At 43.6% G+C, this 26590-nt stretch overlaps 2 protein-coding genes across 4 annotated transcripts in view; one reads left to right on the plus strand and one right to left on the minus strand.

Moving 5' to 3' along the window:
* Nucleotides 1-26590, plus strand: part of LOC122621232 (tyrosine-protein phosphatase 99A) — a 234771-nt gene that overhangs the window by 180928 nt on the left and 27253 nt on the right. The gene's annotated exons all lie outside the window — the stretch shown is intronic.
* The window catches only part of LOC122621233 (uncharacterized protein C2orf42 homolog), a 174188-nt gene that overhangs the window by 115543 nt on the left and 32055 nt on the right, over nt 1-26590 (minus strand). For both annotated transcript variants that reach the window (XR_006326200.1, XR_006326199.1), the window contains exon 5: nt 23614-23646. The gene's annotated coding sequence lies outside the window, so the exon portion shown is untranslated. The remainder of the gene's footprint in view (nt 1-23613; nt 23647-26590) is intronic.

Here is a 26590-nt window from a genome sequence, read left to right on the forward strand (position 1 = left end):
CCTTGCCGCATCCTTTCTATTGTTGAGTCCCCCGGTTCCTTGGATCCTGGACCGCCACGTGGATTTCCGCTGGCGGCGTCTCACTTGGTATCACCAGACGCCGCCGCTGGCGGAAGTGTTGATGCCATAGTCGCCGGCCGGCTGAAGTCGGCGGAACGTAAATTATAAGCAGTCGGTCATAAATAAATCGGGGCGGATAAAAAAAAAAGTCCAACGTGTGCGAATTTATCGGAAAAGCGGCAGCAGGCGGACGAGGGAATTTAATTTCCTGCAGTCAGCGCAAATCTGTTTGCATAAGCGCGTCTTGGCCAAATATTGTGCTCGGATTTGGCGAAGGAAGTTTTTTAAGGCGCGCTAAGACTCGAAACTCTTTTGAAAGTTGCCCAGGAGCTTAGCGGCATAATTAGCATAAAATTCAGCGGAAAATCCTTTGCCTGCCTCGCGGGGAACGGGATTGGCCGGAAACGGAATAAAATCAGATTCGATAAAAACGAAAATACGATGGCACTCGTCCGTATGGATTTTTTCCTTCTCCTCGTCCTTCAGGGACGGGGTGTACACATATAAGCTGCTTTCGGCGGGAGCGAAAATATAACTCGGGATTTTTGCGACAGCTGGCATAACTCAGTAATTTCCGAATTTTTCACGTTCCTTTCAATTTTTGTTTGGCCGCACAGCATGTGGATGTGGCTGTGGATGTGCCAAGGTGAACCGGCAGGTGCAGACGGGCGGCGCTTTCTGGGGATTTCCTGCGGCTTAGGCAGCAACTTTGGCCAAGGCCAGGACACAGCTGCTCTGCCCCCCCTCTGCGCCCATGCTCCCTTGCTCCCCGTGCTGTGGGCCTAATAGAATTCAGCCGATTTCGGTGGGGCGTGGTCGATGCCACGATGCGCGTGGCAGTTGATTAATTACCCCGAATATTTGCCACAAAAACAGCCGCAATGGCGGTACACCATACAATCCTGCACTCGAACAAGAGATTATGTAACATTACAAATAATTACAGACCGCGTAGTATCTTACAAGTACAGTAAAAGTCTGGCGTCGCTTCAAACTTTAATTTGAAATATATACTCTTCAATAGTGTATCTACACTTCCCTTGCCAGTTAACTTCCCTTACACACTCTTAGCCAGCATATGAATTGAATTTTCAGCCCGAGAGGAAAAGCCACCAAAGAACTCTGCAACACGACCACATGCGGTGAAAATTATGAAGCCTTGCAGTGCAGCTTAGCCGGGGGGTCAGAAAGTCGGGTAGTCAGGGATCCATGAAATCCGGCAGTTCCTTGGGAGAAGGGCCGTGTTATCCAGCCAGATAATGTCCTCAGAACGAGCCCAGCGATTGCAAAACAATTCTAGGGCTTCGCCGGGCTTTTGGCTTTGCCCTTCGAGTTGTAGTCGTCGAGCTGCTCGACAGGCCGTCTTTGATTAGATATTTTCCACTTTCCTTCGGCCCGTGCCTTTGTTTTTGCGTTTTAACTTCTGACATTGGCACGGGCTCAGAATGCCCCCCAAAAAACAGTCTTGTCTTCCTCGTTTTAGCCGGCACGCACTTGGATTTCATTCGGCCGAGACGGGGGACCTGTGGCCAAGAATAGAGTTTTTTTCTCCTTTTTTCTTTTTCTGCAGTGCAGACAGCTCAAGGGGCCCCAAACACTTGTCGCTTTCGAGACAGCAGGACACAAGGACTCAAGGAAGAGGACAGCAGGACAATCGTAATGGCTTTGTGCCCTGTTTCGTGATAACTTCATTTCGTTTCGTTTCATTCGTGTGTACATGGCAACACTTGATGGTCTTGTCCTGGCAACTTTTGACTTTAACGCGTCCTGTTACCCAAGGCTTTGGGCCCTTTGACACGACCTCTTGTGCATGGCAGAGCAGTGGAGGTTACGAGGTTCGGTGTTCGGGGTTCGGGGATCGGGGATCGGGGATCACATGCAGTGAGGTGAACTGGTTAAGACCTCTAAGTCCATGGCCAGGCAGGCAACTGGAGCGTTGTGCAATTTAATTTGTCTACTTCTGCTACTCGAGGGCGTCTGGCGGCCATGGCTCTTTAATTTCAAATTTATAATTCAAACAACCTGCAGCCGTAGCAAAATGACTTTGAGCGCCATTACTCTCGCAGCCAAAATGCAAAATCAACGCAGCCAAAACAAATGGTCCATTAGACTCGTTGTTACGGGTAACTGAAGCAGAAGAGCACAAAACACTTGGGAAAACTGGGAAAGGCCCTTCAAATTACCCAACATTGCTATGTGTAAATAAGAAAGGAATGTCAACACGCTGCAGATCTAGAATTTCTTTCTTCAAATTATTAAACATTATCTTTGCCAAGTGCACTTGTATTGAGAATGTGCAGTTGCAGAATGGAGCCATCGCCAATCTTTAAATATAAAATGATGAATAGCAGTGCATCAGCATCTGCTTTATCCTTGAATTCCCCCTTCGGCAATTTATCACCGCCCGTTTGTCAACGCCCTTGGGGGCGTGGCACATGGCTGCTTATCGCTGCTGTTGCATTCTAGAAAATTAATAGACACACGCACAGATCCTTCCACCTTTTGGAAGGCAAAATGAAAAAATGGAAAAAACGCACTTGCATTTTGAGGAAATGTTGCCACTCATTCGGAGTGGCAAACTAAAGCAAATGGAAAATGGGAAATCCATTTGCAGCGAGCGCGGACTGTCAAAAGCTTGTGGTCGTCTAACCAGAATCCGGAGTACTGCATCTGCCGGCGACTAAGTTTTGCAGCAGGACCCTCAACTTGTAGCTACAAAATTAATTACCTTTGGCTACTTTCAACTAGCTGCGGTTCAGGTTCAGCCGTTTGCATGCACTGAAAATCCTCGTGGAAATCGGTCCCGCCCCCCCAGGAAAAACATCGCCCACCTCTAAAAGATGGTTCGGCGCATCCGCTGGCTGCTTTTAAAGCGCCAGCCGCAGAAAACGGACCAAAAAAAACACACTCAGATAGTGGCGCATAACCCAAACTCTGGGCACAAGTTTTCCTTCGTGGAAAACTGCGGGCGGCTGGCCGGCGGAAGTGACAAGCTGCATTTCGTGGGTGGTGGAAAGTGGGGGGTGGCGAAAATGCAGCGGCAACAACAACAGCGAGAGCAGATAAAACACCAGGGAAGAAACTTTCGTTGGCCACAATGAATAGTTAATACACTCGCAGGTGGAGAGCGGAGGACTAATTGAGAGGGGAATAAATCGAAAATAAAGCGCATTATAAGAGAATGAAATGGGGAGTATATTTAATACAAAATATTTACTTTAAAAAGAGTGATTCAAACAAGTAAAAACTGACTAGAACAAGACTTAGGAAGAATGTGGAAGTACTGAGTTTTATTAAGAAATCGCAGTATGCAAATCAAACGGGCCAAGCCGTTTTGACCAACTTTTTTCGAGAAAGGGTAGCAAGATGCCCGCAGCAAACAGCGGTAAGACGGTCGAGACTATTAAAGAAAGGGGCGGGCAGGCGGGAAATGAGGGGAGGGGAGAAGTGAAGGAGCAGAAGGACGAGCCAGCAGCAGGATAAGGTACAACGTGAAAAGTATGTTTTAATAAAAGCGGAAATGAAGCAGCGTTACCGTTATTTCCTGTTTGCGCACAGTTTTGTTTGCGGCAGAAAAAGAGGCAACAAAAAAAATTTGTGCGAGGAAAAGCGCACCAGGGCCAGCTGCACTTTCGTTCGCTGCAAAGCCAAAAATGATAAACCGCAAACCACTTAAAAAAGTTGCAGGCAACAGCAACGCAGGCAGCAAAAACTTTTCCTAAATAGACGAAATTAATGAGCAGCAACACGGGGGTAAAGGAAAATCCCTGCCGCCGGCTCAGATCAGATTCTCAGGATGCCCAGAACTCGCAAAAACTTCCAACAAGCAGGCTTAGTCACCGATAGTGCAGGAAGAGCCTTTACAAATTTATCGATCCCGCTTTTGAAACTTGTTTAAAAAATTATGTTGGGAAATTGCTAAACTTTAAACTTAATATACAACTGCATCAGAGGATGGTCAGTACTCCACCTTGAAGGTAACCAATAATTATGACTAAAGGTAGGCAACAATTCAACTTTTGCTGCATGCACCTTTAAAATAAAATGAAGCCTTTCGCTTTTCGAAGTCGTATTTAATTGACTTTGCTTCAATGCGCGCAAGTATTTCCTATTTCCATTGTTCCACTGAACATCCTATTACTTTTAAAGACCCAGACCCATATGAATATTGGCTTCTTGTTCGCAATCCCATTTCACCTTTGTGCTCTCCTTATCCTGCCCCACATCTCGGTCTCATAATGCGCACACATATCACTTTTGGGATGGGACTGCGGCGGGTTTTCCATTCGGAAAATCAGGCTAATAAAACATTTGCAAGCAATCAGAAAGTTCCAGCGCCTTCTGCGATGGATGTCATTGCATGTCTGGGCCACTCCCCTGTCTTCTTCGTCTTCCTCCTTTTGGCCGCTGGCAGACAAACTGTAATGCAAAATGAAAGCCCAAAGACGCTTTTCGCCCAATTTTCCCGGCGCGCCTTCCATTTTCCACGAGTTGACGACGGGGCACTCGAAGCCGGGCAGGCAAGTCGACTGCCAGAATGAAAACGAAATGAAAGTTGTCGGAAAGTTGTTGAAAATGGCATTCGGCGTTGACAAATAATTTCATATCATGTCTGCGCTTTTTTGGCAATGGATACCCCATCCTCCATCCTCCATTCCAGTCTCCGCCTTTGATTTCCCTTCATTCCGCTTTGTCTGTGGGATCAATTTCATTTGATTTTCGAGCGCCTTTTGGGGGACATGAGACTATGCAGCCATGAGTCTATTAAAGGAACCAGCTATGGTCTCAGTCTGAGCTCTGTTACAGGTACACTTTGCACTGCCAGACAATACTAAGAACCTTACTTTGGGTCTCACAAATTATACTGACAAACAACGTTTTCTACGGATTCTCATAATATCTTCTCAGAAGCAGCTAATTGAACTGATTCACTTAGGGATATTTAATGACGAATGGAAGTAAACATTTTGAAAGCAATTTCCGTGTGTACATTTTTGTCTCTGTGTATTCACCTGACATCTCCCTTTTCCTACGAATCATCCTTGGAAAGTTTTCCTTTTTTTGACAAATTCCCTGCTCTCGCTGCGACACACGCTCAATCACTTTGGCCCCGGGGCGGATTTTAAAGTCTTTAACTTTTCTTTTGACTTTTTGTATTTTGATCCGTTGGAGGGGAAGAATCTTTTTTCCTGTTCGATTTCTTTCGCATCCTTTTTTTTGTCTGCAGTTCATAGTCAAAAGGATTGCAATAACAACAAGGACAAACAGGGCAGCCGGCAATCTTTTTGATGGCACCTCAGTATTGCAGTGTGTGAGTGTTCGTGTGTGTGTGTGTGTGTGTGTGCGTGGGCGGATGGGTATCTCTGCTAGCGTGGGCGTGGCAGCACTCAGGCGTGCGTGTCTGTCACCGTTCATGTTACTCTACGTACGTGTATGTGTGTGGGTGTGTGCGTTTTGGCCTGGGGGCTTTTGCCGCTTTTGGCTTCGGCAAAAGTGCAGAAAATTTGTGCAAGTTACGTGCTTGATTACATTTTTCCAAACTTTTTTCCCTGCCATTTTCCTCCGTTCCATTTCGGCCATTGACGGGTGTTCGATAAGGTTAAGGTTCGCATAGTTTGCCCATCACATGTGCAGGCACTCGGAAAAATAAGTGTGCTGAAAGTCACATAATCGTAGAAAAACTAACTACTAAGGCTAAAGCATTATTAGGTGTTTTTTAATTCGAGCTCAAATGATGAATTATTTTTTAGAGTTTCCTTGTTTTTCTATGTGTACTACCCAATCCATTTTTCAAATCCAATCCACTGGCATATCGATTAATGGATAATAGACCTGACACCTGGGCGTCACACAATTACAATCACAAGCACAATCACAATCGCAATTGCACACGGAAAGCTTTTAACAAATTGTGGTCGTGTATAATCGGCTTAAATTAAACAAATCTAAGCAATTAAGTGCAGAGCAGCCTTAAATCCCCAAAAAAACAAACGGAAAATGCAGGGCAATGCCGGCAATCAGATGGCAAACAAAGTAATCAACCCAGGGCCAAGATTGCATGACATTTTGCCAGAGATCGGCTTAAATCACATTCGGAAATTTTCGACAAAATGGGTCAGGACAGAAGGACAGACATCCCGTAACGAAAGTGCCTCCTTCCTCGAGCTGTGTTTTAGCCTAAATGAAGGTTCTCTTATGATTAACTGACTTCTCTCCACTAGTTCGATTGGTTAATCAAGACGGAAATGAGTTAAGTTCCCCGTTTCCAGGGGGGAAGCAGAGTCGTACCACAGGGCGTATGATCCATTTCGTCTGGCAACTTGCCTGTGTTGCCTGTGTTTTGGACACAGGACACACAACATGTTGCAGTCACGGCAGTCTCCGCCTGCTTCTGTTCACTCTGTAAAATTAGTTTTGCACTTTGTACATTGTCAGTGGCATTCTTTACATTTCTTGTTTGCCCCCAGCTCGGCATCCTTGCTCTGCTGCCCCTCGAATCCTTGACGGCCCCGCTCCTGAACTTTCGGCAGCTCTAACTCAGTTAGCCTGCCCAGCTGCGGTCCATGTGTGTCTGTCCTTGTATCCGTATCCGTATCTGTGTCTGTGTCTGTGTCCGTCCATCGTCCTCGCAGCCGCATCTGTGTGGGTGTGAGCCACTCAACTTCAGCCTGTCATGTTGCACATCGTCTCGGTGGGTGCACTGAAAAATATTGCTCCCCAAATCAACCATTGTTTGCTGGCAATCAGAAGAAATGATATTCAATCTCAAAATAAATATATAAATATATAGCATACATTGTGTAAAATCAACTCATCAGATATTTCTAGCTTTAAACTTTAAATAGCTACATTTTCTCTCAGTACTTTGCCTTTTCGTGAGTCCAGGCTACTCTGCATTAGGTTCCGCAGGCGACTTTCACGTGGTTAGTTTGCTGCCGCAGACAAAACTATGCACATTTAACGCTAAATGTGCCGGCTGCCACTCCCCAGCCTCCAGCCTCCGCCCCGCCCCCTTTTTCGTAAATCAGCTCTGGCCAAAGCTTTGAAATTTATTTAAATGCTCAAAAGCTCGTAATAAAAGAGACGTAGATTTATGCAGCCGGCTGGCAGATGGCAAGTGGAAAGTGCCAAGTGAGCCTGCAACCAAGTGGCAGCCAGTAGCAAGTAGCTAGTAGCAAGTAGGCAAAACATTTTGGCCAGGCCTAAAGCCCAAGCCCAAAGCCTTAAGCCCATGTGTGTCTGGCACTGATTGCCGCAGAAATGTGTCTGTGTGTGTGTGACTGTGTGTGGCATGCACACATGTGCATTGCACATTTTCATTTGCAGTTTTGGCCCACTCCCCCAACGCACTTAGCCAAATTGCAGTCGGCTTGGCTTCGCCTCGCTGTTTTGCCAAAATGTCTTCGCGCAGTCGCCATCGCCATCGCCAAAGCGTTAAAACCGCATTTGCAAACTAACGCCAGCTAGGACCTCATATGCAGCATCCTTTTGCCCCATCTTCCACCACGAATTTCCCCCCCACCCCATTTTCCTTGGTTGCTGCAGCTTTTTGTGCGTTTTTAAAATGTAAATCCTCGGAAATTTTATGCACATTGTCGTTGTTTTTCTTGCTGTTGTTGCTGTCTGCTGGCTTATATAAAATTTTGTAAAATTGCATTTACACCACGAACACATTTGCATTTGAAATGCGCCCCCTCGTTGTTGTAGTTGTTGTTGGTGGTGGTGTAACCCATGTTGTTGGTGGTATTACAACTACAAGAGCACCGATTGCAGGACAGCGGAAATGTCCTGGGCAAAAGGCGCACAGTGGGGCAAAACTTCGATAAAAATTAGTATTTAAAGATACATTTTTGGTTTTATCCCTTCCATCTTAACATATAAAAATTGGTTTTATTATAAGAATCAACTGCACACATAACTGAATTGCCAAAAAGGAATATGAGTCTATTTGGTGAACTCAAATGTTTGCTTTATTTTAGTTGGGAATAAAATGCATTTTACGAATGTTTTCCCTTTAGTGCCATCGTTCATCTGGCCAAGTTGTTAGTTTCACATTTTTTTTGAACATTTGTTTAGTCTGCTGCATTCTGTTGCAAACGCCTGGTAGCCTGGAAATCCTGTTTGCCCATATCCTTGGCACACAACATGTCGAGTTTTGTATCTCCAAGGCGGCAAGGACATTGCCAGGACTTAAATTCAACTCCCCTTAGAATTTGCAGTCAAAGAGGCATTAATTGAATCAGAACGCTCATTTGTGGGGAAATTATATTGCCGCTTTTGATGTAGTTGAAGATAGAAAACCTTTGACACTCCACAAAGGCGAAAAGGGGCAAGCAAATGAATGCGGGGCGGAGTGAAGAAGAGTGGGGAGAATGGGGCTTACAAACCGGCGACGACTGAGAACTGTGATTACAGCTTAGGACGCAATTTAATTATAAATAGCGCCAATTAATCAGGGCTTTCTGGCTTGTTCGCCGGCCTTAAGCCGACACAATGACAACCTGCAATGACCGAGAATCCTGTCCTCTTCTGTCCTGTCTTGTGCTGTGCTGTGCTGCGCTGTCCTGGCCATTGTCTTCACCTATTTGCCAGCGAAATTCCCCGCTCCGGGCAGTCATCCTGATTTGCAGCCATTGTGGGGACCACGCCCAGCGTTTTGCATAACTTAAGTTCCTGCCAACGGGTTGTGCGGCCCTCCTTTGCTGCGTTAATTTGATTTAAGCATTTATGGCATGCGGTCGCTCGCCCAGCGGAATTTTCTGGCATAAGGTCAGGTTTTCGCACTTTTTGGGAGTGGCACTTCTGCGCAACATATTTGCAGGCTTTGCCAGGCGAAAATCCTTGAACCGAGTACTCTTGAAGTTAAGGAACAGAATATATTTAGGAGCACAGTTCATAGCACACTGCACTGCCATGCATTAAAGTTCCAAATTTGAGTATTGACTGCGTATTTTTTCTTTTCCGTGTTTTGCATTTAACCCACAGCCGCTGTCAACTCTTTCGAAAAACAGCATCGAAAAGAAAACATTTCGCAACGAGCACACATCACACATCACACACGACCTTCGCACATATTTCAAACCCAAAATTGCGACAACCGTGGGTGTTACACGGTGGAAAGTGTACTTCCTACCGCCAATATAGACGGGAAATTTCTATTTTTTTCGGGGTTTCTGGTTTCGCTTTTGGGACCATGCAGGTTCCATATGCGGTTCCACCTGCCTCGCGTAAAACGCATAAATTTTATTCAATTTCTGTCATTTCACGAAATGTATAAACACATCACGGCGCCTACAACGCGCCTGCCACGCCTACCACGCCCCCAGAACCGCACACCGCACCTGGGCCGAGCATCGAACCAAAACCAGACTCGCACCGAAACGAAAATCCAGCCAAACCAAGCCAAACCAAACCAAACCAAACCAAACCAAAGACCAAACCGAACCAGAAGAGCACGGAACAGGCCGCCCTGCCTGCATTGTACATTTGCGGTTATGTGGGTTCTTTCGGGCCTGAAATACAGCCAAGTTCAAGTTAATAAATCTGCTATAAAACAAGTACATTGGCATGGGCTGCCACCGAAAAACTAACTTAAATTATTGGTTTTTAAAAGATCCCTAAAGTTCTGAAATTAGTTACAAACGAACCAGCTTTTGTTAGAAAATCAACTTTAAATATGCGCTTTTTGCATCATTTTTTTCAATACATTCAAGTTGAAAATAAAACATTATTTTGCCCCAAACTGTGGAAACGTACGTAACGTGTATATGTGACCGTTTAACCTGAGCGTTACGTATACGCCGCGTGCGCTGCATGGCCAAAAAGCACGCGCCCCAAATAATATTTTCATTTTTCTGCCACTCGAGCAGCGGAAAAGTATTTTGCGCTTAAAGAAGCGCCAGGAAGCGACAGCGGATGTGGCCCAAGGAATGCAAATAAAGCAGGAATAAAATAAGGAAAACACAGTCTTGAGCCGGCCACAAAGGATATGCCCTATAAGAAGCTGCCTGTCGAAGCCGCAGAGCCCTGGGAAAACGGATAACCCAGAAACCCAAGGAAGGAACCAACCAGGGGCAACCGGGAAAACCGGGAAAACTGGGGGGTAACTGAGGGGCCAAGGTGCCAAGGTGGGGGCCACTCGCTGCGAAGCCGGGCTAAGTAAATTTTCAAAACATTTTGCTCGTCGTTGCGCTTTTGTCGCATTAGCGTACGTGATAACGTCATGGAACAACGGCCCCAACAAAAGCGGAAAAAAACAACCAGCTAAGGAAGCCCATATGTGTGCTAAGATCTGAAGGAGCCACGCACCCATAAGTATGAGTGTACACTGAAAACAAAACCGCTCTACTGTGTAGCCAATAGATACCAGCTGTCTAGAAACTAGCACTTCCGACCTTGCGAACTACTTGTATACCATTTCAGTTATATAAAGATGATACTTCGAGCACAGTAAAATATCATATTTCTATGACTTCCAAAAGCAGTCAAGCAACTTTTCTTTATGTGTGTGTTTGCATCTGCTTATTTTGCAGACTCTGCTCTATTTTTTTTTTTTGTTATTTTCTTCTTCCTCGCGGAACGTATTGAATTTATTTTTGTAGTAGCTGAGGAACGCCTTCATGAATAAGATGGGGAAAAACAAGCACACCGAGAAGTCGAGAAATCCCGATATTATCGGCACAAACATAAACTTCAGCGCAAAAGTTTTTAAAGTTGGGTGGAAAAAGAAATATTTTCGATTGCTGCTGGTAAAGCTGAAATGCTGCACAAATTTCAGCGAATTTTACCCATAATTGATGGCTTTGGTTAAGCTGAAAACCCATCGATGCCCCACTTCGAGCCACTTGACTGAAGCATTAGAAGAAAGTTGCCAAGCTGGGTGTGCAGCAGCAGTGTGTGTGCAGTGTGTGTGCACTGTGTGTGTGTGTGTATGTATCGGCAGTCGACGTTCCGCCACAAATCAATGTAAATGGCATGCATGCATTACTCATACGCAGTGTGGTGCGGGGGCGCGATGGAAGGATTCGAAAACTTGCAGCTAATGATGCTTCAATTGCTGCTTCTTATGAGTTGCAAAACGTTGAATGAATGAGCGCCATTGCATTCAATGGCCCACGAGAGTGTGTTTTTCGGGCAGTGGAGGGAGCGGGGAGCCAGGGGATCCCAGGGATCCCAGGACCTTCAAGTGCAGCAGTCTAAGTAAAAGCCAGCAGTTGGAAAACTGAGTGGGATGATGACGACGACTACCACGACTAGCACGACGACGTTGCTGATAATGATGCATGCGGCAAATCAATTTTGTTGTATTATGCCAAAAGTGTGCACAAGTGCAGTTGCCGGGCTGCTTGGGGAGGTGGCAAAAACCATTTTGGGTTGGGAAAATGCGGTGGAGAAAATCCCGAGCGGTGGGGCAACATTAGCACTAAAGTTCCACCCAGACGCTCAGCTTTTATGTTGTGCCCTCTGCTCGCTGAATGATTTTCAGCTATTTTTTGTGTATTTTGTTTGGTTTGCCAGCGGGTTTTGCTTGCTTTTTATGTGTCACGCCCCCGCAGCAATGCCATTTTTGTGTCGTAATACTTTGGGGGCATGTGGCATGCTCTAACATCCTTCTCCGCTCCACATTTTTTTCGCTCGAAGGTCCTTAAGCGACGCCTTATTCAAGGAGCTGCTCTATTGGATGTGTAACAAATGTTGCACTTTCTATACAGCTGCAGTTTTCTCTGCTGTCGAATTAGTTACTTTGGCTGGAGGAAAATAAAAATCTATATATGGGAAAAGGATTTTCGTTGATTCGACATCCTTGTAACAAACTAATAACATCACACATTCTTTTGGGATTTATGGCCCAATGAGTTGTTAGTTATGATCGATTGTATGATGTCATAGCTTTTTATTGCTAATAATTGTTTAATAAAACCAAATAATTAGTCTGTAAATTCGCTGCCCAGTTCAAAACACATCATTATTATGGACTGAAGTTAAAAAACTTTAAGCTGCATGTTTGTAATTCATAAAAAACTCGTACATATAATATTTTATAATGGATATTTTCGCTTGGAGCAATCCAAACAATTCAGTTGTAATTAAAACAAATTCTGTGCACCACACATGAAATGTTTAAAAAAAAATTTTTGGTTTGTGTTGAGAAACAAAAACAAAAATCTGAAATTATATTGACAAAGCAAAAGTGAAAACAATTTTATTAACCTTCGCATAAGTGCTGACAAAATATGTAAAATACACAAACAAATGGCTCGGTGAAAAGTTAAATTTTTATGATAGAATGCCGGAATGAAAATTGAATCGATGTCGTTCGACGTTGAGTTTCATGACCCTTAAACGACTTTATAATCGAGCATCAAACACAAAAAGCAGCGAGAGTATAAAAAGCAAATCAGGCCGCTTCTTCGATTTTTTGGACACTGCCGAACTGTTACAACGTTTTCATTTCAATCTTATTAAAATGTTACACCCTCCACCACTCCCCTGCTTTTTTTGAGGGGACTCAGTCACTGCGTTGGGCACAATTCGGTATTGAAATAAGTTTTTAAATTAATTTTTTGTTAGCTAAAGTTGGCCAAACTGAGCTGAATGGCATCCGCCGCCCATTCGCAGTTTCCTTCCCCTCAGCATTTTTTCTGTGCAGAGATTCTCTGAGGGAAATGGGCGTGTGAATGGACCAATTGTGTTCCGTATTGATTGAATCGTGGGGACAGAGCCTGTGCCTCTGCCTCTGAACCTGCCTCGGAACCTGCCTGTGTGTATAAACAGCAATTGTTGGCTATTTGTTGCTGCAAAATTGAAAAACTTTGGCTACTGGTGCGGCCTGCCCGCCGCTGATTGACAGAAATGTTACAGGGCAGCAAAAAATTGCAATTAAATTATAATTGTTGCCTGACTGCCTCATCGACCCGATTTATTTTGGGGGAAAAAACGTACAAAAGTAAAAAAGTAAAAAGCGTTCGGCTCGCCCCCCGAACAAGTATCTTACGGAAATTCCCAATGCCACAATTGCGTGTTTATTTATGAAAGCGCTAGTAACGTGCCCCCAGTGCAGCAGAATGTGGCAGGGAAACCCCCTTCTTGCCATTTTCCCAATTTCCACTCCAAGCCTCGCCCCCACTTGTCTGTTTGAATTTCGTGTGCATTTCATTTGCCACATTGTTGAAGCGCTTTTAAACCGAAACTACGAACTTTTCTCCCTTTTTGCGCACTAGCGCATAAATCACATAAACAACGTTCTCTGATTTCTCGCATATGATATTTGTGATTTCCGTAGAAGGAGATGGATAACCATGCAGTGGCTTTCCTGCAAAAATTCCCAAAAACCGGGGTGGAGAAAAAAAACTATACAAACATTCAGTAAAACAAACAGAGCAAAACAAATAAAAGATCCAGATTCAGATCCAGATACCGAACCGAACAGAACGGAAGCGAACCAAACCGAACAGAAACTCCTCCGTGATGAGCAATAAAAATCAGAATACAATGAGACGACAGCTGAGTTATTACATTGCCTTTTTGGCCACGATTTGTTATGATTTCTCCTGAGCGCTTGCAACATTGCAATGCATTTTATGCTGCCATTAAAATATACTTTTTTCCCTTGTTTTTTTTTCCTCCCTCCAGCAGAAGGATGCGTTCCTCCCGCGTCGAATGCGTCTTGATTTTTCGCGTTGATAAAGTTGGCAGGAAAATAATTTAGAACCCCCCGACATGTCAGACCCCAGACCCCACACACAAGCTATGTAGTTTCATGTAATCCGGTAGCTCATTGCTTATATCTCTCTGGCCATTTGCCATTTTTATTTCACTTGCCACACTTTTGCCACACCGCCCAGTGAGCTACATTTTTCAATTTACTTGGGGACAAACTCAAACCTAGACCCCAAAAAAAAAAAAAAAAAAAAAAAAGAAGAAGAAGTGAAATACCCAGGCAGGCGGCAAAACTTCAGAGCTCCCTTCGACGTAAATTTACACATTTTTCTGCCACATTAAGCGGCCCAAGCCGAGCTGGTTTCACTCGAATTGGGTTGAGTTGGGTCGTGTTTCTGCTGGGAAATTCCCCAAAGTGCAATAAACATGCGCGCTACAGTGCCACACATTCGTATATCGACACTTTCGATGGCCTACTTAAATGCAAAGAGACAAAAGAGAAATTGGATCTGCCCATTTCCCTTGAAGCATCGTTTTAAGCATTGAAATATGGCTGGGATTATTTTGCCAATCAGCAAATTTAAGTCACAAAAAAATGAATCCTTAAAACGCATTTTTGCATCGGAGACACGCATTAAGGCAAAACTTTTTAAATTTCACATTTCCAATTTGCGGATTTTGGATTAAGGCTGTATGGTAAAATGTTTAGCTTTAAATGAATTGAAAACCACTCAAATGGCTTTCTTTTCTTAAAACTCAATTAAAATAAAAACTCGTTTTATAAGGTCTGCATAAGCTTAAATAGTAGTTTGCTGTCAGCGTGAGCTTTCCCACTTATTTTTTGGTTTTACTTTCCATGTGAGCACTTTAAAAAATATGAGACATACATTTTCTGGCCGCAATCTTCAAGCGAAAGTTTTCTATTTACTCTACTTTCCATCTATACAAGTTTATAAGTATATATATATATATATAGGAACATTCAGACTTCGTCTTGTTAAACACTCGACTGTTAAGGGCTGCACAAATATTTATTGTGTCATTGATTTTGCCGCTAAGCCGTCGACGGGATTCAGTTCAGTTCAGTTCAGTTCAATCGTCTATCGACTTTCGACTTTCCTTCGGGTCCGTGGCCTTTCCTTATCCCCTTTGCCCCCTTCCCCTTTTCCATTTCCCATTTTCCGTATTTATCCAGAGCACTGCAGTCGGAAGCTACAGTGGGAAAGTGGCGGGGCAAATATTAAATATCACCATCACCCGGCGAGGATAAGGAACAACAGAGGGAAAACGCAGTCAGAAGGACTTGCCAGCTGATTGGATGTGAAATTTAATTTCACACAATGCTATTGGATGGCACAAGAACACTCCCCACTCTAATAAGCTGGGGTCGCCGCCCTAAAGCTATTAAAATGTATAAAAATATGCAGCCGTAGGAATTTTATACTTTTATTTGAGGTTCATTTAATTGTGGTTGCAGGCTGAGTAAAAAACGAATAAACATTGCTGACTTGATTGAGTCACACTTGTAGCATACTATAACACCGAATTATTTGATGCAATATTATTGAAATACCAGCACACTTAGCTCGTTAATTAATTAAAATTCCCTTCTCTCCTCCAATTGCAGGTAAGTCGATGCGTGCTGCAATTTATGCCCGGGTATGTCAATATATCAGCCAATAATTTGCCTATGACTTGTCAGTGGTTTAATTAAAATGAACTGCAGCATGAAGAGTGCACACACATAGCCATATATATCATTGCACATCCATGGGCGATGGCAATCCAATAGAGAGCTTCACCAGCCGGACAGCCAATGGCTTGTAAATAAAACTAATCCAGAGTTGAGCGACCGCATAAATCAGCCGCAGATTGAAATGCTGCAAACTGGGAATGGGATCAGGAATCGGGAATGGGTGAAGTGGGAATGGGAAGTGGGAGTGGGCAGTTCGATGCAGCCAGGTGAATGTAATTATAAATCATCGGTGCTCAGCCACACAAATGCAATATAAAAAGGTAGCTGCAGGCCTAATTGGCTTGCCACGAGTGAGAATACACAATATGCATCAATAATTCATGAAATTAAATACCCTCCTTTCCGCAGGACGGGGCACTTGATAGACTCGACTCTTCTGACAGGTTCATATCACGTCACTCATACGCCCCGTTTCCTGCAGCTGTCACATAAAAAGCAGACGGCAATTTACATATCTATCCTCATATTTGTTTAGACGAACACACACACATGGCGTTCTGACGAGCTGACAACATCATAATAATAAATTAAAATATATTAGCGCTTAATTAAAATTATCAATATACCCAGGCCACATCGGGATTTGTCACCCAGTTTGAGTTTCCCATCAGCGACATACAATATCCTGCATTTTATCCCAGCCTCGAAGCTCATAATTCACTGGGCATGTTTTTGCGGGCAGGCTTAAAAATAATAAATACTTTTCATCTAAATCCATATTTATTTAATGGCAATCGCAGGCCGCACAACACAATTAATTAAGTGCGGGGCTTTATTGTTTATTTAACGCCTCGGCTTTGCGGCCAGCCCACAGCCTTGTCTCATATGGGATTTTAAAATCGTGACAGGCGCTTAGCCAGGCGAAATATTTTCGAAAACATTCCATTTCATTTGGAGCGGAAAAAGTGGCGCATAATTAAATATGAAAGTGAAGTTTAGCGTGCTGTGTTCTAGAATGCACAAACCGATTTAATGGATGGCGCTTTAAAATGGCAAAAACAGCGAAAACATCTATAATACATTGGATAACATTCCCATTTAAAAGATGGAGTAATCATAGAAAGCAAATAGAACGATGGGAAACGAACTTCCCTGGACATTCGCCAGCTCATTTTTCACCTTAGTCAACTGACTGCAAACAGGACTCGATTGCAGGACGCCTGGCATATCCGTACGTGAATATAAATCAATCAAGCTCCGAACTGCAGTCGCCACATCCTGCCCTTCAGGTGCAGGACTAATCGCAGTCCTGGCAACTTGATATGGCGATATGGGAATATGGGGGATGTAGGTATATGTGGCTATATGGAGAGGTGATGTTATAATGAGTGCCGAGGATCGATTTCCGTTTGCAATAACTCAGCTCCAAAAGGCGAAATCCAATCTATAGCATCCTGGTGGCACCCAGAAGCTACACACACCATTGCCGAGGTCCTTTACAAGTGTTTACAGTTATTAATCTGATTATATTTAACGTGCAGAGCCAGTGGCAGCGGCAGAAGGAGTTATCTACAAATACGGAATTTCCACGTTATCTGTGAGGCATTTCCCGGTGCCCCCGCCTGCCCATGGCTTTCCCATTTTCCCTCTCGACTGGCGCACATTTCACTCGAAACTTTTCAAGTGCCCATATAAGTAATGACATATCAGTCTGACGACGTCGACTGTTCTTGGATGTGAGCGGGTGGTGGGCGGTAGGCGGTGGGTGGTGGACTGTGAGCCAATGGGCGGGGTTGAAGGTTGAGTGCTCTGAGAAGCTGGCTTCTTGTCAGTCGTTTTGCCAATTGACAGGATGACAAGTGAGCAGCAGGAGAATTCCACTCGTACATACGGAAATATGTAAAGTTAAAACAACACAAAAAAAGACAGCAGCCAAAAATGTTTGCTATAAAAAGTTTTCAGCTGCGACAACTTTTGCTTAACTTTTGCCAGCAAAATGTGCAACTCTCGGTGTGTTCACATATTTGAATCTATATCTATGTGGATGTACTATGTACTGCATGGAGAAAAATACATTATAATTTGGAACATTTTAATGAAACTGAAACTGCATTTGTGTAGCAAGAGTTAAATCTAAAATTTAAAATGTAACCTATGGGATGCACTCTTCTTACAATTGCAAAACTACTTCTCGAATGAAATTCCTTTTTTGCCTGTGCACTTTTATTTAATACATATACATTTTGAGCTTTGTTTGGTCCTGCGTGTCCTGCTCAAACTTGCCGGCAAGATTTAATTAATCAATTATAACGATAGCAAACTTTTTTCGCCCAGCTGGTAACATGACAGTCGAAAAAGGATGCCGGAAACCACAGATAAATCCAAATGTCACAAGCTCTTTAACAATTTAAACTAAAAAGGACACAGACAACGTATATTTTTTGGGGCGTGGCACTTGCAAATTGATGCGTTCCGAAAATATAATAAATATGCAAGCGACATTATTTATGTGACAGCTGTGATTCTTTTACGGACCTAGTTGCAACACACTTGGGCAAAATAAATCCAAATTAGAGACGGTTGCCAAATGCATTTATCAATTAATAGAGAGGGAGATTGAGAGCTTTGTGCCTTGGCCACAAAGGCTTTATTTAACTGACTTTGGTCACTGGTTGCTGGTCACTGGCTACTGGTTACTGGTTACTGGCCTGGCTAAACCTTTTAGTTGATCAATCTCAACGGAAACCTCTTGACAATTAATTGAAAAATGGTTGGCATGTGGAAAAACCTCAAAACTATTGAGAGTACAGGCATCTCGTTCTCGTCCTTTGTCCTTTGTCCTCTGGAGTATTGCATAAAATATGCCAATGTTCTCGTATCTCCGAGGACTCCCAACGACAACGCATTCATCACCATTTGCTTAAAGTGACGCCTCAACACCCCCACACCCACACACACACACACACATATATACACTGGCAAAAAAGTGTATAGCACGCAAAGCCCAGTGCAACCCAGTTGAGTTCATCCGGAGTGGGGACTTTTTAACACTCATACGCCCCTTTGGCCATGCAGCTGCACACACTTCGATATGCCCAACTTGCTCTGCCATATCCCTTCTATATTTTGTCATATTCCCTGTTGCAACTGGCATTGTTGTTGTCTTTTAAGGTTCATCAAAGCTTCAACATTGTTTGGTCACAGTTGTTGGCCAACATCTCGTCCGCTCTCCCCTCTTTCCCCCTCTCTCCCCCTACCACACCGCCTTCCATTTTCCACTTCCCATTTTGCCGCCGCTCTCGTTCGTCATACTTCCGTAGCTGTCTTGTGAAATTTTTCCTGTGGGAGTTAAAATATGCACAAACTGATTCCCTTTGCCAGTTTTCCCTCTGTTTTCCTTGTACCTCGCAGCAACCCCTTGCCCCTTCGGCCCCCTCTGCCCCAGCTGTTGGACTGACTTTTTCGCTTTGGCCCGTAAAGTTGCGTAAAAACACTTGGAAAAATGGGAAAGCAATCCACCTCGAAAGTTAGATTTTCAGACAGTTTTTATAGGTATTTCCGATAGCGATTATCCCTACTATAAAGCCATAAAATCAGCATTCAACTTATTAAAATAAAACTGAAATGAACTGATTATAGATCTTAAGTAGACTATTTGGGCAAGTGTAGTGCGCCCGTCAGCTCTGTGCAACCGAGTAGTTATGCTCCACTGCATGTGCAACTTGTCTGTTGTTTATGACGCCCAGCGCTGCCACGCCCTCTCCGCCACAGCGCCCCTTCTAGACCATGTGCGGTGGTGTGCGTGTGTCATCATCATCATCAACATCATCATACGTCTCGGTTTCGTGCTGAAATCGCAGGCATATTATCTACACACACATGCACACACCTTGCCGACATAAATGAGACCTGGCGAAGGGAAAGCGCAAAAGGATAAGGGATAAAGGATAAGGGATATATGGAAAAGGAAGCAGATCTCAACACTTGGCTGGCGCACCAAATGGAAACCACTTTGGCTGCTGGCAAAGGCACACCCCTCAGATTTAAAACTTAACCTTTAATTTGCACCTTTTATCTGACCCAACTTTTAAGCTCCATCGCCTTTTTATTTTTATTCCCTCTTCAAGTTCTTTTATCTGTTTTTATGGCCTCTCCATTGCCATAAAACTTGGCCACACCTGCTAATCAAGCTTGACTCTATAAAATGCTTATCCTTTAAGCTGTTAGCATTGGAAATTTTAAGCATTCGTTGAGGCTCTGTCGATTGTAAAGGAAAAGGATATTGCGTTTCAAAAATACCAAATTAGATAGCTAAAGCTGTGAAATATTACAGACTCTCGCCAAAAAATGTGAGTAATTGAAACTCATTCTAGTCTCTAATTAAATTCAACCGACTATGTGTGATCATGTGCATCGCTGGCACTATTTATCTTTGTCTGCTCATTTTGCGCTTTCGCAAATCCAGAAAAAACCGAAAATAAACCGAGAGAAGGCAGCCCAAAGAGAGCAGCAAATATTTTTCAATAAAATTGCATTTTTCCAAGGAATTTATTGAAGTTGCAGCGGTGCACTGGCACTGGGGCAATGGAGAACTGGCAGTGGTGGCAGCCTCGCACACATTTTGCGAAGATTGTTTACTGTGAGTAATGGCCCAGACAAATGGCAACCAGCTCAACAGACTCCACAGGCTCCACAGACTCCACAAGCTCGACAGACCCGACAGAGTCGGTGCTCCTCGATTTGGAGCTGGTGATTCCATTGTGAGGACGTTGGCATGCAGATCATTGCAGCGACAGAAATATTATTATGCCAGCATTATGTACACAATGTTGTCTGCCATTTAGTCAGCTCTTTCGACAACTCGGCACTTGATTCCAAAATGGCACCCCCCAACAAAAGCCCAGAAAACCAGAAAACCAGTCTCATGTCGCATGCCCCACGTTGCATGTGAGTGTCGGGGTCCGGGGCTCGGGGCTCGGGGAGCAGGCAGCTCCGTAATGGAAATCATAAATTTCACAGGCTGTCCCCGAGCTCTTGAATCTTGATGCGGCCTGCAATTGATATGTCTGGGTACACGGGTTGATCATCTGACAGCTGATGGAAAACCCAATGAACAGGTGGTCCACAGGCAAATTACTCTCGGCTGCAAGACAATACGTTCCGGCAGTTGTTTTCCACAGATATAGCTAAGATTTATACCAGTAACATGGTTACTGCAATGTAAGACCCTTGTAGATGTTTAAAACGAAGTTCTTTCAGTTGAGTTGTGTGTGCAAAAAGTGCAGATATATGAACTCGAAAATACATTCATTCGCTGGAGTGTAATGTGGAAAAGGCGAAGGGCACTGAATCCACTGAGGCGTTTTAATGGCAGCTCTTTTATTTCATAACTCGCACTTTTATGCGCAGTTAACTTTTTGTTATTATCACAGGGCGCCCTGGGTGGGCATAAAATCCGGGAAAAATCATTAAAAATTACCCAAAAACTTGGACGACGTTTAACTGCAATATTTTTCACTTATTTCGCCGGCACCGAGCGGATAATTTCCGCTGCTTTGTAACGGCAGCCGGTAAATTGCAGCGAGTGTGTGAGCATGAAATTAAATTCCGTGCAAACAAAAATAACCCTTTGAGGCAGCTAGGAGCCCCGGCAGGACCCCCATCATCATTATGCCCGCCACACCAACAATAACAGAAGCATTTTTCAAGGGGCGGAGCGCAGGGGAGTTTTTCTTTGGGAGAAGAGCCGCTGGCCAAAAAGGTACGACAGCCAAATAAATTGAATCGAATTTAATGTCAAAAGAGCAGCATATAATTGGCCTAATGCTACGGGTGGCTGCAACACCGTGTCGCACGCAGTAATGCAGCGCAAGCTGCAGCTGTGAGGCACTAACACTAACATGAACTCCAATGCACTGGGAGAAAACAAATGTATCTGCACAAAAGCGACCATTTCATAAGTATTTCATTTCAACGAGCTAAGTGTGCTTATGGTTTTGAAAACCAGTACGTACCTTAGAGGTTGCCATGGTTTCTCGCAGTGCATTCCTGCATTCGGTGACCTCACCCCGGTTTCTTTGCCACCTCCTCTCTGTTTCAGTTATTGCCTTTGTGCGTTTGGCGCTAAAAGCGCAAAATTCAATTTCGTTTTATTGTTCGTTAGTTAAACAACGGGGCAGAGGGCGAGGGTGGGCGAGAGTGGGCTAGAGTGGGCGTGGTAATTGCATTTCGCCCACCTGTGACGCTTGGTTACCTTTTGGCACAGCAGCTGGAAGAAGCAGCGGGACGCGGGGCGTATGAGCAATGTTTATACGCAGGCACAGAGCACACAGCACACAAAGGATGTGTTCGCATCAGCTCTCACCGCCCCGAAACAAATCATAAAACAATAATTAACCCACTGCCCCGGGAACCCGAATCGAAATCGAACCGAATAACCCAATACCGCCCTCTGATTCCAGTTGGGAGCGGCAGCAGGCCAGGCCAACAGACCAACAGACCAACAAGCCAACAGACCACCAGGCCAAAGGAAAGCTGTCAAAGAGTTGGGTTGGTAAGCGATCCCCGACTTGAGCTCTCTTGCAGCAGACTGGCCACATAATTGACCCACTTAGCTGGAGGCACAGCGATTCCATTTCATTGCTTTTGTGGTTCTGCCAACGCAACGTCCATTTGACATGTACTCAGTACCCACTTGACTTGGATATTGGCCATCCGCAACATGAGCTCGGACTTCAACTTGGCCAGGACAGCAAGCTGCATTTGTTGCCCGGAAGGCCATGCGGAGGTTGGGTTCCCAAACGAGCATTAGCTCAAATCAGGATAATGCCGAGTAATCGGGTTTGCTATTGGAGAAGCTTCACTTTCAGTGGACTTTGCATTCCAAATTGAAACATTAGCTAGCAAGGTGATTCGAGATGGTTCCATTGCAATGTTTTCGTTATTCTGCATATTATTTCTCTTTAAATAAACGCAGACTTCATTTATTAACGTAAACAAGTACGTAGGTGTTGTTATCGCCACTTAGCTCCACATTCTGTTGAAACCATTTATTGTTGTTTAACTGAGTCCCATTTTTAGAACCATCCGGCGATAATGTATTCATGGCTAAATACAAAACTCACAATACACGGATGGATGTATCCCCTGGCAACTTGTTTGCCCCAGTTCCGCACAAGGATTTTCAATGACAGTGCTGATGAAGAAGCTGGGTCTCCATTTAGCATTTATCGCCTTTCATGGGGGAATCTCTTATTCATATGCCGTGTATTCGGCTCACCGTCTCGAAGCGCTTTGCACATAAATTTTCCAACGTTTTTGTCACAATTTCTTATCTCATAAGCATAAAATTAACAACCAACAAAAATGGCGACAAAATCAACGTAAGAAAGAGGGATTTGGGTACTGAGCGTTATTTAAAATCGACGCCTGCGGCGCAGCTATAAAAATTTGTGCGCGATAAAATGGAATTATGAGGGCGTCGAAGGCGGAAGGACGACAACAAGGACGGCAAGGACAATGATGCGGGTGCGAGAGAGCGACACGTGTTCTTATTAATTTTAATGCATATTAAAAATCGCATCCCTCAGGGCGTCCCTCAAAAGCGAGGGCGTACCGTATCAATAAGGACCCCAGAAGAAGGTAACATAATGGACCCCGAACTCGTAAAACCCCACAAACCACACAACCAAAACACTCATGTATACGTATACTTAACACACACACACACACACACACACTTGTGCATTGCGAGGGACAGACTTATGTTTATTAGATTTTATAGCGCTCATCTCGGAGCAGCTCGATGGCCTTGCGGTTGTCGCTCGGCCCACGTTTGGGTTTCTCTGTTGAAACATCTTAATAGAAAACAGATAATTCATAAAATATTTACTAAGTGGCTAGCACAAACACACACACGCACAATTTAAGTAACAAAGGCCTCTAAATCAGTCGCTGGCAGGGGGCAAAAATGCCAAAGGCAATGTCGGCCCATGTAAAATGAACCGAGTTTTTGCCACAGTTGTGGTTATGATTTTTATAACCGCCACATCATGCCCTCTCCCAAACTCGTTTGATTCAGACAGGGTATGTTGGACTTTTGCACAAAAAATATGAAGCCAACAATGTATTAAAGTAAAGCAAAGATATTCAAACTTGCTGTAAAATAATTAAATAAAGATAGTTTGATATTGACTTACATATTTGTAGATACTTCCAACCACAGACATATTCTGAAAATACAAATTTTAAAATGTAATTAATAAAAGCAACTTGCACTTTATTTTACTAACTAATAAAGTAGTGATTATGAAGAAGATTCAGATTCTAGAGTATTCCCCATTCGACTCGTTCACAATAGGGCAGCCATTCCATCTTGTTCTCACTGCTGCTCACACTTTACACTTACAGATAAATAATGCACAAAAGTTGTTCATTTAACTTTGCTTGTTTGTTTCATTTCATTTGGTCTGCTGGCTCCGTTGTCTTGTTCGCCAGCCGTTCCTTCTGGTTTTTGGTTTTTGGGATTCGCATTCGGATTCGGTCCGCCATGTGCCGCGAATAAATCTCGGAGGGGAGCGGAAAAAAGTTAAGAAAACTCATTCACATAATTTTGCAGTTTATTGTGAGCTGCTGTTGGCCCCAAAATACACACACACCTGGCCAAAACGGAGTGCGGCATAAAGCTGGTCTAATTACCAGGACCCGAAAACGGGGCAGAAAAAAAACCATAAAATATAAATAAAAATCATTCATTTTGTGCACGTTGCCGGAGCCTGGGGCAGCTTACTCTTCCTGCTGCTGCTCCTTTTGCCCCACATACAGTTATCCTTAGGATCCTCAGGATCCTTAGGCTGTGCCGTGCGACTCCTTCCGAGCGTTAAATTTTTATAGCCTACACTTGGGCGCCGACCAAGTTACTGCCACTTAATGAATTAACATTATTTTGATGGGTTTTATGCTTTTTTCATACTTTGCCTGCCGCCCATGCCGCCCATGCCGCACTTGCCACACAGCAGCTGCGGTTGCCATTGGCTATTGGTCATGCCCGGCAACACCTCGCCGCCTGGCTTTTAACTTTTTAATAAGCCACAAATAATAAGGCGGCACAGAAACATATTATATTCGAGCGTAAGCATAATTCAAATCATTTCATTAACATTTTCGCGGGGCGCGCATCCTTTTTACGATTTTTCACTGCCAGCTCGGGGAAATTACTTTTTAAGTACTTAACTTCAATGCAGCGGCAAAAGTTTTGAGGCTGCAGTAAAGCGAAACACTGTGGGATATAACAGCTTATAAAGTTGCACAAAATACCTATTCGTTTTGGGAATGCTCTGAATTATAAATTAAATATTTAGAAAGTACCAATAAAAATAAAAAAAGTTACTGAACCTATTTTAAAGCGTTAATGCATTTAATATGTTCGTTCTACAGTATTTATTGCTGCTACAAAACAATAACCTTAATCCAATATAAAAGAAAAAAAAACATATGTTTTAACAATTTTTTTTCTCAGTGATGTATATAAACAAAAATGAAGCACTAGCGCCGAAGTGAAAGTTTGTATTAAATGCATAAAACGAGTCAAAGTCCTGAACTGCCAAAGGCTGTATGCCACATACCTATATACCTACATATATAGATTCCTATGCATATACGCACAGGACTTAGATGAGTGTGTGTGTGAGTTTCGGGTGTGGGCGTGTTTTGGCTGTGTCTGCGTGTAGGACCATAAATCTAAGTGCTTTAACGCCTTTGGGGCGACTTGGCAACGCCTACTTTTGCGGCTGATGTAACTGCCAGTTACCAAAGTCTGTGTCTGTATTTGTTACTGCGAGTGAGTCTGTATAGGTGTAGCCGAGTGGGTGGATGTGTTAGTGCGTGTGTGTGTGGGTGTGGGTGTGAGCTGGTTGCCCGCTACCGTTATAATGAGTTTTCAAGTGGTTCCCTGCATAGGCAGGTAATTTCATTCTAATGCCTAATGATGTATCTTCCGTAGGCGGAAACTTGCACAATGAAAAGGGGCGTTGGAGCGGAAGGGCCTGGAATTCCATCCCAACTATGTTAGTTAAACGGATTTTAAGTGCAGTGATTATGATTGCATATTTAAACTATTTTATGATCGAGGAACCGTTACGCATAATTGTGTGTATCGAAGTAAATTGCTATTATAAATTGGGATGAGCGAATGTGCGGTTTTAGCTTAGAGGTTAGCAAATACCTATGCTTGTATATAAAAAACGAATAAAAAAAAAAAAATTAAATATCGCCCTTTAGCAGATAATACTGTGCTTTATAACAATATGAGCACATTGGCTTCTTTTTTTACCCCGCCAAGTTATGACGTTTTATCTCATGGCAACTACAAACTAATTACAATCGATAAGGGCAATTCAGGCTATTAGGTCCAGAGATAATGGGAAATATCCAATAATAACGTGTACTTGCCCACCGACCGCTATCGAAACAAGCTCTGCGATAAGCAGATACCCTTTAATTAGCCACATTTTATTGCGAGGCAATTGGAAAAGGCGAAGCGAATTCAAATTGCGCGCCAAAGGCGAGGGAATTTTAAATGTAGATGCAAGGTCGAATTTCCCCCTACTCGCTGGGATCAAAAAGTGGCGAGTTCAAGACACACATTAAAAGAGCAAAATAAATGCTCTTATACACGCCACGTTCTCTTCGCCGCAAAATGTGTATGTTAGCAAGCAGCTGCCGCACTTGGGCGGCGAATTCATCTGCACGCCGCAAACGCGGCGAATGTATCCGTCTCTTTCCCTGTCATCATCATCAGTCGCCGTTGTCGTCTCGTCGCTGTGGTTTTTATTCCGATTGTGGCCATGCAAAAAGAGGCAAATATCTGTTAAAATTAAACAATATCCTAAGTGAAACAAACTAAAACATGAGTTAATCAGTGTGCGAACTGGAAACCTATGAAAAACCGAAAGAAAACCGTGAAAATCGCATGAAAATCCAGGTGTTTAGTTGGTGGTTAGAAAAAAAGAAGAACAGGCTTCTCTGTGCGCAGCAGCCGCCTTTTTTCCGAACGTAAAAACCTATAGGCAATCCATCAGATACTTTTGTATCTCTCGAGCAAAGATACGCTAAAAAACAGTGCTAAATGAAGTTAAAAGCTGCCCAATTGAAGGCAGCCCAAAATAAACAATAAAA

Source organism: Drosophila teissieri, chromosome 3R (genome assembly GCF_016746235.2).
Source record: "Drosophila teissieri strain GT53w chromosome 3R, Prin_Dtei_1.1, whole genome shotgun sequence".
NCBI lineage: Eukaryota > Metazoa > Arthropoda > Insecta > Diptera > Drosophilidae > Drosophila > Drosophila teissieri.